This window comes from Lutra lutra, chromosome X, assembly GCF_902655055.1.
Source record: "Lutra lutra chromosome X, mLutLut1.2, whole genome shotgun sequence".
In the NCBI taxonomy this organism is placed as follows: Eukaryota; Metazoa; Chordata; class Mammalia; order Carnivora; family Mustelidae; genus Lutra; species Lutra lutra.
This window is the reverse complement of record NC_062296.1, coordinates 27,350,483-27,367,562: the sequence shown is the minus strand read 5'-3', so window position 1 is coordinate 27,367,562 and position 17,080 is coordinate 27,350,483. Positions and strand designations below refer to the sequence as shown.

Here is a 17,080-nt window from a genome sequence, read left to right as displayed (position 1 = left end):
TGTGTACTTGACATTTGCTAACCGAGTCTATCTTTTTCTCTTTTTGTCAAGTTTTAGGTATTTATTGATGATTTTGTGCATTTAGGGGGAAGTCTTTCCTGGATAAGTGGAAAATTGTGCAGGCGGCTTCTGGAAGCTCTGCATTTTAGGCAGGTTTATAGTGAAACATTTCATTTAGAAGTCTGGACCTTCTTTTTTTTTTTTTTTTTTTTTTTCTTTAGAAGTTTGGACCTTCTTCCGTTTGTTGTCATCTGCGTTCACTGAGTAGACCTTGTGTTGATTACTGGGACCCAGTGTGTCCCAGGGTTGTGGACTGAACGAATACCAGGCGCCAGACGTACAGCTCTGCTCCCGTACCTCTGACCCCACGACAAAGGAAGAGAGGCCCCGAGCTTGGCAGCTTCTTGGAACGTCCCAGAAGATCTGGAATCTAGAAGGAGAGAACAGGTCTGCAAGGAAGAGATTCTGTTAAGAGAATAGATCTTCAGACTTCTTTCTACACACAGGAAAGGTAACTGTGTGAGGTGAGGGGTGTATTACAATTACCTTAATTGTGATCATCATTTCACAATGTGTACGTATATCAAATCATATTACGCACTTTAATTCTATACAATTTTATCAATTAAAAAGAAAGCTGGGAAAAAATACAAATAAAATGTCAAGCAGATCCCCTGATGGGTGGTTCTGTTGAGTTCAGCTTTATCCTTGCTGACTGTCTGCCTACTGGGTCTGTCAGTTACTAATAGAGGGAGTGTGGAAATCCCTTACGTTAATAGTGGGTAATCTATTTCTCTGCATTTTTGTCAGTTTTTGCCTCTTGTATTGTGACGCTTTGTTGGAAAGTGCATATATTTCAAAGATTATTGTGTCTTCTCAGAGAATCGACCCCCCCTTATTATGTAACACCCTCTTTATTCCTTGGAAGTTTCCTTGTTCAAATGCCTTTTTTGTCTGAAATTAGTATCACTACTCCAGCTTTCATTTGATTAGTGCCCGTGATACCCCTCTCCCCGCTCTTTTACTCTTAATATTTGTGTGTTTTTATATTTAAATTGGGTTTCTTATAGACACCATAGAGTCCGGTCTAGTTTTTCACCTACCCTTACAGTGTCTTCTTTTAACTGGCGATTTAGAGCGCACGCCCATTTAAATTGATTATTGATAGTTGGATTTATATCTACCATGTTTGTCAAAATTCTGTATTTGTTGCACTTGTTCTTTGTTTTTTTCTTAATCTTTCTGTTTCTGCCTTCTCTTCTAATTGAGCATTTTTTATTATTCCATTTTCTCTTCTCTCTCAGCGTATCAGTTATATTTCTTTTTAACTTTTTAGTGGTTTCCCTAGACCTAGACTGCGCAACATAAATTTACAACTAATCTAGGTCCACCTTCAGACAACACTGCACCACTGTCTGGGCAGTGTGGGTGTAACAGAGAATCCCCAGCTCCCCACTCCCATCCCTTCATAACACTGCTACCGTCTCTTGCACTGACCTCCGCGCTATGATCACCCGTATGTTGTGGCTGTTATTCCTTTGAACAGGTGTCCTTTAGAGTAAATAAGAAAAATAAAATATTGTATTTTAGTCTTCACTTATGCCTTCTCTGATACCTTTCCTTTATTCATGTAGACTCAAATTTCTGACTAGTACCATGCTCCTTCTCTCTGAAGACCATCTTTATCATTGACTGGTGACAAAAATTCTCTCAGTGCTGTAAGTCTGAGTGTTTCACATTGAATTATGTTCCCCTCCAGAAGTCATATGTCAAAGCCCGAGCTCCCAACATGACTGTATTTGGAGACAGGGCCTTTAGAAATGTCATTGATGTCACATGTGGTCATAAGGGTGGGGCCTTACTGCAATTTGGCTGGTGTCCTTGTAGGAAGAGGAAGAGACCCAAGGATGCGCGCGCTCAGGGAGGTCAGGCCGTGCGAGGAGACGGCTGTCTCCAAGCCGAGCAGAGAGGCCTCTCGAAAGGCAACACTAAAGCACCTTGATCTTTGACTTTCAGTCTCCAAAACTGTAGAAAATCCTTTTTGTGTCATTGTTTAAATCACCCAGTTTATGCTATTGTGTTATGGCAGTCCTAGCAAACTGCTATACCAAGAAAGTCATTATTTTCCCTTACTTCGGAAGAATGATTTTTCTGAATATGTAGACTCCCTTGGTTGGTGGGTTTTTCTTTCACCACTTTAAATACTTCATTCTATTCTCTTCTGGCTTGCATGATTTGTGAAGCAAGTCTGATGTAATTCCTGCCTTTGTTCCTCTCTAGATAAGGTGTTTTTATCCTTTGACTTTTTAAAAGATTTTTTTCTTTGGCTTTGGCTTTATGCAATTTGAATATGCTATGCCTAGGGGTGTGTGTGTGTGTGTGTGTGTGTGTGTGTGTGTGTGTGTGTGTGTAGATACATATATGTGTGTAGGTATGTATGTATATTGGCATTTATCCTGCTCAGTGTTCTCAGAGGTTCCTAGATTTGTGGTGTGGTTTCTGCCATTAATTTTAGAAAAATCCCAGTCATTATTATGTCAAATAGTTCTGTTTCTTTCTCTTTTCTTCTACTTTGGATAGTCTCATGATACGTATGCTATACCTTTTGTAATTGCCCCATAGCTATTAGATATTCTGTTCCAATTTTTATTATTTTTTATCTCTTTACAGTTTAGTTTGGGAAGCTTCTATTGACATATCTTCAAGTGCTCTGATTCTATCTCCAGCCCTTTCCAATCATCTGATGACCCATCAGATGATATATATACTTGATTTCTGTTTCTAATCTTTCCTTTATATTCTCTCTTAGGGTTTCTATCTCCGTTTCCATTACCTGTCTGCTCTTGCATATTGTCCACTTCTCCCACTGAAGCCCTCAGCATATTAATCATACGTATTTTTAATTTCCCTGTCTGATGATTTCAAAATCTCTGCCATATCTGAATCTGGTTCTGACACCTGCTTTGTCCCTTCAGGTTTTTTCTTCTTTCCTTTTATCATGCCATGTAGTTTGTTGTCGTTGTTGAAAGCCAGTCGTGAATTATCAGGTATTAGGAAGTAAATAGGCCTTTGGTATGATGTTTATTTTTACCTGGCTAAGAGATAGGCTATATTTACTGTTTCCTGTCTCTGTAGCATCAGAGGATTCAGTTTCCACTAGTGTCTTTGTTTTTGTCCCCCAGCATCTTTCGTTTCCCTAGAAAACAGTTCTTCTGTAGAATTTGAGCCTTACAGTTCTTTTCAGCTGTAATCCACTATTATAAGCCAGGAGCCCTGTTGATGTTTGGTCAGGTCTGGACTGAGGACACTCATTCTAGAATCCTGGGATTAGGTCTCAGTCTTTAGTGTACCTGGCCCCCTGGGCTGGGACCTTCTCAGGGGTTTCTCTGCTCCCCGCCTCCACCTTATGTGAAAAGGGAAGGCTCAACAGCCTTGAGTTGCTCACTTCCCTTACCCCGAGTCCCGTAAGGCTTCTTCTCCCTTGCTGGGTAAGCCTTTGTTGTGGAGAATGCTCTTGGCTTCTTTCAAGATAGTTCTTTCTTGCCTCTCCCAGGCCCAACAGGAAGCAGTTTTGCTCTGCTCCTCATTGAGAGGAGCTGAGGAGGATTCTCGGGGTAGACACCATGATTGTAGAGGAGGTGGCTACCTTAGATGGGGCCCCCAGGAGTTTTCATCTCTCAAGCTAGTCCACAGCTCACTGAAGCTGCCGTTCAAGGCCAGCACCTCCTGCCTCGGGGGTGCAGCATTACAGTCCGTGCAGTCTGTCATCTCTGTCATCGCTGGTTCCTCTAGGATTAGGGTGCAGTTGGTCCCATGACCTCAATTCTCTGATATCCCCACCAAGACTCATTGATTTTTAATCTGTTCATATTTTTTCTTGTTGTGAAGATGGGAGTGAAGACTTGCAAGCCCTTTATGTGTTGGTGTAGAATCTTTCCTTTCGATTTTAGACATTGTTTCTGTTAGCTCTTTGGACATATTAAAATAGCTGATGAAAGTCGTTATGTAGTAATTCCAGTGCCTGTGCTTCCTTGGGACAGTTCTAGTTCTATTGCTTGCTGTCCCCTCCATACGTGGGCCATCCTTTTTTGATTCTTAGTGTGCCTCGTAAAATTTTATTAAAAACTGGACATTTTGAATATCGTAATGTGGCAACGCTGGAAATGAGATTCCCTTCCTGCCAGACTTCCTTGTTGCCACCTGTTACAGTTCGTGTTTATTTAGGACTTCTCTGAATTAATTCCGCAAAGACTCTCTTCGTTTTTGTATATAGCCACTGAAGCCTTGGTTCAGTTAGCTCAGTGTCGGCTAATGGCGGACGGAGATTTCCTTGAGTGCCTGGAACAAATAAATCTTGCCATCATTTCTGAGAGGCTCAGGATATATTTCTAGGGACATGTGCAGTTACGACAATACAGACACTGGAAGATAAGGTTGTGCTTTTCACCTTTAAAGACTATCACAGTTTGATTCTGGAAGTCAGATGGGGAGCACTGGGGGGTACTGTGTACTTACTCTAGCCATCGGTAGCATCTCTTAGGGTTTCTGTACTTCACACTCTTGATGAAGCTAGAGACATGTTGTTGCTCTGCACTCTAGTTGACCAAGCTGGGAAGGTAAGCTTCCCGCCCCATCCTCAGTTTGCCTGCAGCCCGGGTCCATGGCACACCTACCACATGCGATCCACTCGATCTTTCTGCTGGGTATGAATTTCCTTCTGGGGCTAAAGAGAATGTTCTGGAAATAGATAGTGAGGTTTGATGCAAGAATTTGTAAATATACTAGAGACCACTAAATCGTACATTTTAACAGGGTGAACATGATGGTATGTGCATTGTCTCTCAGTAACAATGTTATTTTACAAAAGAAGAAATAATACTGTGGAGAGCGTAAATCCCTCCATGTACTCAAAAAATACCAATGGACCGGCCACCGTTTGACATTTCTAGGGACTAGGGATCAACAATTGAACACAAATTCTTTCCCTTGTAGGCCATATATTCTGGTATTAGACGAAAAGCAGTAAGGTAGCTTTTCGTAATATCTCTGTATAATATCTTAAGAAGATAAGCACGCTCAAGAGTATCAAATAATTTGTTTTATGGCTTCCTAACTGCCCTTCATGTATGATCTAGTCTGTTATTTCTGCTCATTAGGGTCCCAAAAGGCAACAAATAAACTTTTCTCAAAACAAACACGATAGTGAAGCTTTATGCAGAATTGCCAAAACATTGAAGGAACCAAGATGTCCTTCACTAGGTGAACGGCTGAATAAGCTGTGGTACATGCAGACAGTGAAATATTACTTAGCATGAAAAAGAAATGAGCTATCAACCCATGAAAAGACATGGAAGAACCTTAAATGCATTATTACTAAGTATTTGAAAAGGCTCCATCCTGTAGAATTCCAACCATAGGACATTCTAGAAAAGACAGAATTAGGGAGACATAAAAAGTTCAGTAGTTGCCAAGGGTTGGGGTCATTGGGATGGTGAGAAGGCGGAGCACAGGAGTTCCGGGGCCATGCGACTCTGTTACTGTCATGGCGGACGCATGGCGGTACTCGTTTGTTCACAACCACAGACTATACAACATCAAGAGTCCTCTGGTTACTTCTCCAGACTCCCGTGGAGTCTCTCTCCTCCTCACTCCTGATATTCAACCACATGGCGTCTTCTACAAAATATGAAACTCTCCTAACTTAGGATCTTTGCCCAGAACCTTTCATCTGGCTTACTCTTATTTATCCTTCAAGTTCGGCTTTCATGTTCATCCATCTCTTGGAGTAGCCTTTTTTGACCTCGCAGCCTCTATCTGAATCCATTGTATTCTCTCCTTGTACCATGTCCCTTATTGGATGCACTGATCACCATCTGTGTATTTATTCGTTTATTGTCTGGGTCCCCAGCTGGGTGGCCCATTTCATGAGCGTAAGGAAGGCATCTGCCTTGTGCACTGATGTATTCCCAGCACATAGCCCAGGACCTAGATGGAGTAGGTGCTCAGTGCACCTGCTGACTGTGTGAACAAATGAATGGACTTGGTGAGGTTGTTGTTGCTAGCTCAGAGTACTTTAGCCATTTACCCACTGCCACGCAGCTAGCAAGTGGACAGAAATGGAGGAGACCTCAGAAGTATAGTTCGTAGGTGACTATACCATCTGGGAGAGTATTTGCTAAGAAAGGAGGGGTGGGGCATGGAAAGGGCAGTGGAGAAGATTCCAGAACAGTGACTCTCAGGGAGATGTTCCCAGGTATGGCGGATGGGGTGAGAATATGTAAGCTGCATATTCAGTATTTTACTTTTGTTGAGAAATATCTTCTGTTTTCATAAAACAGACTGTTGAGACTACCCTTTCCCCTGGCTGGGAAGGAGAGTAGGAAATACAGTGCTTTTCCTCTAACAGGGCAGATTTTTTTGGTTTTCCAGAAGGAAGCAGGTTTCAAAGTCAATAGGGAAACCGCCGCCCTAGGGCTTTGTAGCATTTCCCGAAGCAGAGCAGAGGTCTACGGGGCATGGGACCGCTCGCAGAGGGGAAGGTGGGTTTTGGCGACACGGCACCCCTCAGGCTGCATGTTCCCACCGCCCCCTCCCAGACTGCCTGCCCACCACACCCTGCCGTCTGCCCATTGCTCAGACGCCACACGCCCCTCCAGCCGCAGCCCTCCCTTTCACCCGCGTCACCTCCATGGGCCTAGCACCCGCCCCCCTCCTGGACTAGGCTGCTTGTCATCCTCTCTGCTGGGCGGTGTGAGAGCCCGTGTTTCTCGCTGAGAATAGTTTCGGTGGCCCTGTGGCCATCTGTAAAAGGAAGGCTGGGTAGTCCATGAATCAAATCCACAGGCGGACAGTTGATCTGAAGGGAGAAACCAACACGGTGTGGCATAAGGGCGGCGGTGGGGACTGTGTTTGGATAGATGGCTTTTGTTTCTTTTTTGGCTTGGATCTTGAGGTGTGTTGTTTCGGCATGTTGTGGTTTTTTTGTCTGTCCACTTGTTAATATATGGGTTAAAAATAGTCTTTCTGGGAGAGGACCCTTATTTTTCTAGAGTGATTTCACACATTTTTGGTGAGATGCGGTAGCATTCCCTTTTCAAAGGACTGATGGGAAGGGAAGAGTGAGAACAACTTCATATGCCAAAGAAACCAGATAAGGTGTGAAGAGACTGTTCATCGACATTTAAATCCCCACCTCCCGTTTTTGTTTTTAAGAACTTCGCTAGGAAGGAAATTGACTAAGTCAGTTAGTTAGAGCTGGGGGGATCTTTTGAAAAGAACCCAGCTTCTCATTATTGTATATACGGAACAAGAGGCCCAGAGAGGGTACCTAACTTGTCCAAAGTCACAGAGCACTTCAGAGTGGCTGGGGCTGATTTCTAGTCTGGAGCTCAAGTGGGAAGCAGTATCTCTTAGTGAAAGGAAAGTCGTGTGATTTTTAAAGAGTTTCTTCTATTTTTTGTTATACGGTTATTGTAAGAGAAGTTGGAAGAACTTAGTGTTTTAATTTCTCTGGAGTCCTAACCACTTCAAAATGATCGTTGTTAGTATTTTTGCTGTGTAATTTTCCAGACCTTTCAATGTATATGTATCCTGGCAAAAATGCTGTATTTATTAAAATTGGATCACACTGTGCATACTTCTCTGTAATGTAATTCTTAAGAGATGCTTAACTTATTGTATTGAGTGAATGTAACTTCGTTAATTTAATCAGTGCCCTATGATAGACATATAAGCTTTTTCAGATGTTAAGCTCTTATAAAAGATGCTGCATTAAAGATTCCTGTTTGTACATTTGTTGCTGAAGTCATGTCTCCTTAATGATCGGTGTGTATTTTTGTAGGAATGTAGTGCTGTGGTGTGGGGTGGCTGTGAGCTCCGGCTCTGGAATTGTACTGTGTGTCTTTACACACATCACAACGCTTCTGGGCTCCAATTTCTTCATCTTTAAGTAGGAGCAGTCATACTACGGCTCGGCTGGAGGTGCTGGGAGGATTAAATGAAATAATACATGTAAAATCATTAGTTAGTGCCTAGCACATAGCAAGTCCGGAATCTGTAATAGCTAGTGTTAGTGCCACAAGAAGATTAGTTCGTCAACACAACCCCCTTCGTTTTCTTTCTTCCTTTTTTTGATTAAAGATTTATTTATTTTATTATTTATTTACTTGACAGCACAAGCAGGGAGAGTGGAAGAAGGAGAAGCAGGCTCCCTGCTGAGCAGCAAGCTGGTTGCGGGATTCGATCGCAGGATCCCGAGATCATAACCTGAGCCAAAGGCAGTCGCTCAACCAACTGAGCCACCCGGGCGCCGCCCCCGCCCTCGTTTTCTATTACTCTGTAAAAGAGAGTAATCAGTTTCTGTTCATAAGGAGCTTTTTAGGTATAAAACTCCAGTAGCTAAATTAATATTTCCTATTTCTAACTCAGTTTCTCCAGATGATAAATAATAAAGTTCAGTGAATTGTGGGCAGTTGAGCTACTCACCATGTTCTGGTTACAGAGTTTAATGCTAGTCAAAATGGAAAAGCATAGCTTTTCATCGAAAGTTTTTCATTTAAGATTTTACTTAAAACAACAACAACAAGACTATTTATTTGATAGAGAGCAGGAGAGAACACAAGCAGGGGGAGCAGCAGAGGGGGAGGGACAAGCAGACTCCCTGCGGAGCAGGGAACCCAAAGCGGGGCTCCATCCGAGGACTCCAAGATCATGACCTGAGCTGAAGGCAGACGCTTAACCAACTGAGCCACCCAGGCATCCCTCAGCGAAGGCTCTTGAGTAAAACTCAGCTGTTTTGCGATAAATAGAGCCGCCTTAGACTCTTGGTCCTTTGCAAAGTGCTCAAAGCCCAGCGTATCCCATAAAACCAGCGGGATTTCTAGGCTGTCACCTGCAAAGTGTCCCCGTGCCTCAAAAAAAAGGGGCAGGTTTGGGGAGGCGAAAGTGAAGCAGCAACAGCCACGAGGTTCTGGAGTTTGGTGTCAGGCCAGGGCTGGTGTCCCCTGCGCACAGCGGCGGGGACCCTCTGGCGCACCCTGTTGGTGTTGGGCCGCCAGTAGCCCCAGACAGCGGGAGCTTCCACAATATCTCTTCCAAGGCGCGCAGCTCCTTCTCCAGGCTGGAGGCAGGAAGGGGCGGATAGAGGTTCCACAGTGTCTTCCCAGGTTTTAGTCTGTCCTCATAGGTTCAAGGGAATCCTTGCGGGTTCCCTTGTACAAACTGAACCCCCACCCCCCCCTTGACTCCTTAACTCCAGGACCAGCTGCTGTTGGCTGCATGCTCACCATGGGCCTTTAGGACTTTAACCTTCACAACCTGTGGCTAGGGGCAGGTACTGTTCTACAGATGTGGCCACTGAGGCACACAGGAAGGTCAGCCAACTTGCCCAGGGTCCCACAGGGAGTAGAGAGTGGGGCTGGGCAATCTGCCTCCGTAACTCGTGGCTTCTTTCTCTGGTCCCGAGGCAGGGTGGCTGGCTCAGGCATCGTGATGGTCCCCACACTGCCTGGCACAAGGCCCCTGTCACCCAGCAGCTGGCATAGGCTTATTGACTGAAGGTCCCAGGTACAAAAAGGTGCGGGAGGGACCTTATTTTCACAAGAAAACAGCCTGTCCTTGCTGCAGACCGCCAGAGGATAGCAATCTCGCTCTCTGTTCTCATGGACCCTCATAAATAAATAATTAGAAAGTGGCCACAATCGCAAATATAAAGCCGTGTGGCATGGTCATCTGCAAAGCTTTGTTGGAAATATTCAATCTGACAGTGTTACTGCCCGTGATGTAAGCAACTACTGCTCTCAAGGACAAACCTCCAAAGAGCCCATCGAGGATGGGCGCACAGACCTCACACTACGCCCTCTCCGCCACACCAGCACCAGAGTGTCATGAAGAATGAGAAACTGTGGGGCCCCTGCATGGCTCAGTGGGTTAAGCCCCTGCCTTCGGCTCAGGTCATGATCTCAGGGTCCTGGGATCGAGCCCCGCATCGGGCTCTCTGCTCGGCAGGGAGCCTGCTTCCCTTCCTCTCTCTTTGCCTGCCTCTCTGCCTACTTGTGATCTCTGTCAAATAAATAAAATCTTAAAAAAAAAAAAAGAATGAGAAACTGAAGGGGTACCTGGGCGGCTCAGTCAGTTGAGTGTCTGACTCTTGGTTTCTGCTCAGGGGTCATGGTCTCGGGGTCGTGAGATGGAGCCCCCCCTACCCATAGCCTCTGCACTCGGCAGAGAATCTCAGCGCTATCGCGTGAGATTCTCTGTCTCCCTCTCCCTCTGCCTCTTAAAAAAGAGAGAGAGAGAGAGCAACTTGGAAGAATTTATAAATGGAATTAATTAATGGCCAGAAATGATTAATGGATACGTCCCAGGATAAAGGTACCCAAGTAGCTGTTTAATCGAATTCCCTTGAGCTCTCAAAGGCAGGTTTGCTGACACAGCAGGCTCAGCCTCCATCTACCTGCCCTTATTTTTCTCTCCCCGCTCACTGGTGCAAGAAGGACCCCATCTGCAAGTCCGACCAGCAGAATCCCCCGCATTCATCGAGGCAGGGGAGGGCTTGTCTGTGACTGAGGCAGTGTCCCTGCACCCTGGAAGAACAACAGCAACTGCACACGTTTAAACAGTTTTTATTGAAAATCTTAACAGATTCATCGAAGAGCTTTAAAGCAGGGAAGGCTTAGAACAAAGGAGAGCTATTGCTTTTAAACATTAACTAGGGACTCACGCATAGGATATGTGCAGTTATGCAGAAAGTACATGTAGAAGAAAGATCGGCTGTAATTACCCCTGGTCCCTAGAGCCTCCTAAAAGTCGTGAGAGCTTTGTCTCCAATACCATCACTTGCCAGGGGCTGAGGCAAAGCTGATGCTGAAGTTTCAGCAAATGCCTCCAGACTCATGGCCGCAGGTTCAAAGTATATTTTCTAGAATTAACTCCACCAGGTTGAGCCATCCCACCCTGGCTAAATTTCTTTTTAAAAGGGGACGATGATAACAGTGGTTGTGCAGGGGAAAATAGGGGCAGTGACGTTCGGGTTGTCACGCGCTGGCGCCCGGGGTTGGAAACCATTCTCAATATTCAGGATATTAACACATCCTGGAGTACCTGTAAACACCTCTCCGAGAACCATAAAGTCCTCAAACTGGCCTGGCTCTCATTTGACACTTTTCAGTGGGGAACTAGTGGAGGGGAATATGGAAACTCTCCGGTCCATGACACAGGCCTGGCGAAGGGCAAACTTGGTGTGGAGCAGAGCCCGGCAAACGCTGCGTGCCCCACGGCTGTGTCAGAAGTCACAGGAAGGGCCCCTTGGACTGTGAGCGTTCTTGAACGCACTAAGTACTGGGCAGGGGGTTACACTCGCACCTTGACGCCAGTTTATTCATAAAAGCGTGGAGAACTTGGGACTTTCTCAAGGGTCATGTGGGTTTTCTTGTAGGGTGCACCTGAGCACCCAGAGGGCTCCGCTCTCAGCGCGTTATGGCAAAAACCCAGAGCAAGCAAGCAGCCCCCGAGCTAATCGTTTCGTCCGAATCCCTAGCCCGTTCGTGGGCTCTGGGGGCGAACGGAACCCAACCAGAGTCGCATCCATTAGTTACTGTCTTGTCGGAGGGGAGAGGCGTGCTCTGAGCCCACACGGCGAGGGGGGATACCGTCGCTTTGGTGCCGGGGCTGCCAGGGCCTTCTCCAGTCCTGTCTCTGGGTCTCTTGCCCTGGAGGGTCTTCGGGCGACAGCCCTGTACCAACCCGCGTGCGGTGAGGGCAGACGGTGAGACATTCTCCTAACGGGTCTCCCAGGGCTCGGGGGAGTAGTGGGAAGTTTCATTCCCCACTCCGTCCCCGCCCCGTCCCCGCCCCCGGCTGGCTGGCACCACCCACCAAAGCCCCTTCCCCAAAGCGGTGCCTGGAGGGATCCAGGAGGAGTCGACTAAGCGGCGAGTTAGAAGCCCCGCGCGCGCCCCCTAGCGGCAGCGCTCTTCCGGCAAACGCTCCGCCTACTTCGTGGCCACGCCCCGGCCGCGTGCTCGCCTCGGCAAGTCCCGCCCACCACACCTGCTCTACTGGCTCTCACCTGCGGGGCTCTGGCGAGACCAGGGAGAGCCGCGGGGTTAGAGCCCGGCCTCAGACTGGTGCTTTGGCTAACGTCAGGGGACGTCCTTCCCCTGGAGAGGCGGGATGCGGGACGCCGCCGCTGGTCGCAGGTCGCAGCCCTTCCCCGCGCTCTGCCCTCTTCCTTGCCCCTTCCCGGGATCTCAGTGAAGGTAGCAGGAGAGAACGAAATACGGTCCGAAGTGGGCCAGGTGGAGGCGAGGTGGGGAGGGCGAAGAGGCGGTGGTGGCGGCGGCCCGGAGCTGGAGCTGTCCTTCCATTCCCGAGGGGCAGCAGCCCGGGGACCGGCGGCAGCGCCTGTGCCGCACCCCGTTCACCCCCTGGCAGCTACGGAACGAAAGCATTTTCCGCTGCTCCAAACACTCCCACGTGTCCCCCGCCATGCGGCTGCTTCTGGAGATGCTAGTTCTCCAGGGCTTCGGTCCTCTCTGGATCTCTTCCGGAGTCCCTCTCCCCCCTACCCCTTCTTCAGAGCCAAAAGCCACCTAGCAGGCCCAGGGCCACCAGGCGCCCCCTCCCCCGCCACCGCAAGACTCCGGGGTGGGGGCAGACCCACGGGGCATCAAGGTAAGTATTTTCATGCGCTGTTTAAATCCAAGTAGGGAACCATTGGCCAGAAGCCTGTTTTGTAAATTACCTTTTATCGGAGCACGGTGGATGGAGCAAGTACAGGGTCAGGTCCTACCTCAATTTACATTTTTTTTTAAAGATTTTTATTTATTTGTCAGAGAGAGAGGAGAGCAAGCGAGCACAGGCAGACAGAATGGCAGGCAGAAGCGAGGGAGAAGCAGGCTCCCCGCCGAGCAAGGAGCCCGATGTGGGACTCGATCCCAGGACGCTGGGATCATGACCTGAGCCGAAGGCAGCTGCTTAACCAACTGAGCCACCCAGGCGTCCCTCAATTTACATTTTTATAATTTTAAAATCATGAGTTATTTTTTGCAATAACTTTGATGTTTATGTTAAGTACCGCACTAAAGCATGTATCCTGGGTTACTGATTTCTTTGGCCTCACATTATATGTTGCGTGGGAGGCAAAAACCATCCCCCTAAAGCAAGCCTCAAACAGTATTACAGAAAAGTGTCCTGAGAGGAGCGGCATGAAGGGGATAGAAATTTTGAAACAAGCATGAAATAACCTCCGTGTATTTAATGCCATGCACGTCTCCGAAGAGGGGACATTGGTGGTTTTCCCCTCTCAGAAAGGAGCTTGGGATCAGCATGGATGTAAGTGAAGCCACAGTGCAAGGGAGTCAACCTCAGAACAACCGGCTGGGGGGCCATTCAAAAACGTGCTTTAGGACTTTTGTCATGGACATTCTCGCCCTGGGTTTTATGGCTTTTTCCATGATTGGAAAATAAGTTTTCAATTCGGGCGCTTTAAGGGATAGAAAATGGGATAAATTCCAGATTATGGAAATTGCCATTACCAGTGGCAACATGGGTTCATAGAGGGAAAAAAAAGTACAGAACCATTTTCCTACACCTGTACTGTATGTAAAAAAAAAATTGTTTTTTTTGCTATGAAGCACGACACCTAACATAGAAATCCTTTGGGGTGGATGGCAGCCCTCTGTAAAGGAGTATTTCTGTCTCCTGTGCAGTCATATTGAGACCCAGTCTGACCTAGAAGTATTTACATAAATGCACTGAGGAGCTGAGTTATGAGAGTTCAACTGTACTCAATTATTTAAAATATTTAAAACTAAGCAGAACCTCTGAGCTACAATGAGGGATTTTGTAAGTATGCGGACACTGGTGCCAGGGAGTCATTTGTCCACAGAATATAGGATAGGAGTGCCTAATGTAGGCCTCGTCATGTTGAAACTGATGGAGGAAGAGGGCTTCAAGTCCAAGTCCTCCTACTGTTGTTTTTAAGCATCTGGTAAAGCAGTGTAGGGAGTGGAATCCCTAAATTTTGTCTAAACAACAAAGCAAAAAACCAAAACAATGAATAAACTTCCACTGACCTAAAAAGGGTGAAAATAGGGACGCCTGGATGCCTCAGTCATTAGGCATCTGCCTTCAGCTCAGGTCATGATCCCAGAGTCCTGGGATCCGCCCTGCATCAGCTCCTTGCTGGGCAGGAAGCCTGCTTTTCCCTGTCCCATTCCTCCCGCTTATGTTCCCTCTCTCACTCCCCCTGCTTGTGTTCCCTCTCTCGCTGTGTCTCTCTCTAATGAATAAAATCTTAATAAAATAAAGGGTGAAAATGGGAGTTCTAATATAGAGGTTGCAGGTACCACACAAATTCAATGTTATAAGACTACTTAAGGCCTAAGTGAGTATTCTCTTGAGGATTTTCTGATGTCTAGGGACTTTTTTCCCCTTTGGCAGTACAGTTACAAACAGGTGGGTTTTACGGAATTCGTGCGGTGGATAGGTGCAAGGTAGATTTGGACCTGGGTTAATTTGAAGTACTTTTTCATTTTCTCAAGCAGTGTTGACTTATTTGTAGGTCATGGGATCAAAAGGTGATTACTTGAGATGATAAAAAAGTTTTATCTCAGTATTAGCACGGGAAAATCAGGATGACATTATTTATTAGCTTTGCTGCAGAGCGTGTGTGAACGCACCGTAGGAAACAGGCTGCAGAACTAGTGGTGGGGTAGTGGAGCCGAAAAGCAGCTCGAGAGAGCAGCCCACCAAGGGCTGGCCCCCTCCGGCCACAGCTGGGCTCACCAGTCACGTGTGGCCAGGACTTGGGAGGCCCAGGCCTCTCTGCTTTCTCAAACAGGCAAAGCAAACTCAGAGGCAAAATAAAAGGTCTGGTGACTTGCTTTTGCTGGGTTTACATAGTGGTCCGTTCATGAGGTTCTGAAAGAAGAGCCATGAGAAACAAAAAGGAAAGAAAATGTTCTCATCTACTTTCAAACTCTACTGCATGAATCCCAAGAAACTCAATATATGCTTTTCCCTCTCTCTCTTGCAAATATAATTGACCCTTTTTATGAAGCAGTATTGGGAACAGGGACCTAATACTGGCCCAGATGACAGCCCACTGTGGGCTCTGGGTGTTGATGGAGGTTTGACCACTGGTACATTTGACTCTCCCACAGATGAGCTCTGTGACACCAGCCTTCTTTAAGATTATGTATTCATGCAGAGGAAGGATCCTAGACCCTGAATCTGAGAGCAAAAGTGAGGAGTCAGGTAGGGAGAGGAGGCCCACAGTGTCACAGGTTATAGTTTGAAAACTTCCAGAAGGATTAAACACAATGTAAATTCCATTAATTAGGTTGCCAGATGCTGGGTGGACAAGGAGGTCAACTGATATGGTTGTTTTGTTCTTAAAATTAATTTTATTGAGGCATAACCAACATATAACATCAGTTTCAGGTGTACAACATAATGATCCGTATACACTGCAAAATGATCATAAGTCTAGTTAACATCAGTCATCGGTCACAATTTTTTTTCTTGTGCTGAGAGCTTTAATATCTACTCTCTTAGCAACTTTCAGATATGCAATACAGTATTAACTAGTCATCATGCTGTACTTTATATCCCCATGACTTATAACCAAAACTTTGTACCTTTTGACCCTCTTCACCCATATCTCCCACTGCCCCCCACCTCTAGCAAATGCCAATCCGTTTGTTATCTAAAGATTGGTTTCTTGTTTTGTGGTTTTGTGGGGGGTTTTTTTGCAGATTTATCTGAGAGAGACAGCACACAAGCATCGATGGGGGAGGGGCAGGAGAGGGAGACAGAATCCTTGAGCAGACTCCCCACCGAGTGCAGAGCCCGATGCAGGGCTTGATCCCAGGAACCAGAGCCAAAAGCAAGAGTCGCCCATAAGCGACTAAGCCACCCAAGCACCTCTTGGTTTTTTTAGATTCCACACATAAGGTCATACCGCATTTGTCTTTCTCTGACTTAATTGAGCACAACGCTCTGGGGGCCCATCCAGGATGGGCAGGGCTGGGTAGGGAGAGACAGGAAGGGGGCTACATGACTAGGTTCACAGAACTCCCAGACATGTGGAAATGCGAGGCATACAAAACCGTGAGTATTGTTGTTGGGAGTGAGTTAAGATGGCAGAGGAGTAGGGGACCCTAAGTTCATCTGGTCCCTGGAATTCAGCTAGATATTTACCAAATCATTCTGAACACCGGCAAAAACCAACTGGAGATCTGAGAAAAGAAATGCAATTCTCCAACTAGACAAGCAACCGCTTTTTGGAAGGCAGGAGATACTGAGCCGTGAACCTGGGGCAATATATCAGGGATAGGCAGAGGGGAGGGAGCCTACTGTGAAGTATCACAAGCAGTGGAGCACAAAACCAGAGCGTTCAGAAGTCTGCTACGGTGGGGGACGTCCCTGGCTTAAAGATGCACGGGCGGCAAAGCAGGGTAGCATCCCAGGTGGGACAGCGTGGTCTCAGGATCCCCGGGATCACAAGAACAGGGGTACAGGAGTGCAGCAGAGTTCCCAGGCATTGGAGCGGGGAGCTGGCTGCCAACCTTGGTTCTAGGCACTGGCTTTCTGCCTGGTGTCGCCATAAACTGAGAACGGCCGCACAGTCGACTGACCGGTCTCCGGGCAGGGGCCCAGCAAACGCAGAAGCGTGGCAAGACCCTTCCCTACCCTGAGAGGAACGGCGCAGGTCTGCGCCACACCAGTCTGTAAAGTTTGGAGACTCGAGACTGGGCCACGTGCCTGAGATAAAAATGCTTGGTCACAGGCTGGGTGACCAGAGTGCGGTGGGAAACCGGGGAGACAAGAGGGATTGACTGCTTTTCTCTGAGAGCACACTGAGGAATGGGGGGGGGGGTGCGGACTCTCAGCTCCAGGGCTAGAGAGCAGGACGCTGCCATATTCACCCCCACCCGTGCCTTCTGAAAGCCTGCAGGAAGCCAAACTGCAGCGCACGGTGCAATCCCGAGCCCCGTACACGGAGCCCGGGCCCCTGGCAAGCAGGACGCAGTTCCACCCAGGCAAGGACGCCCGAGCATCAGCGCAACAGGCCCCT

General features: G+C 47.1%; 1 long non-coding RNA gene across 1 annotated transcript in view; it reads left to right on the top strand.

Annotated features, from left to right (window-relative positions):
• LOC125091911 (uncharacterized) overlaps positions 1-7,793 on the top strand; it is a 60,652-nt gene extending 52,859 nt beyond the window's left edge. Inside the window, exon 4 of the long non-coding RNA XR_007124784.1 lies at positions 222-7,793. This is a non-coding gene — a long non-coding RNA (uncharacterized LOC125091911). The remainder of the gene's footprint in view (positions 1-221) is intronic.
• Positions 7,794-17,080: the final 9,287 nt, after the last annotated feature.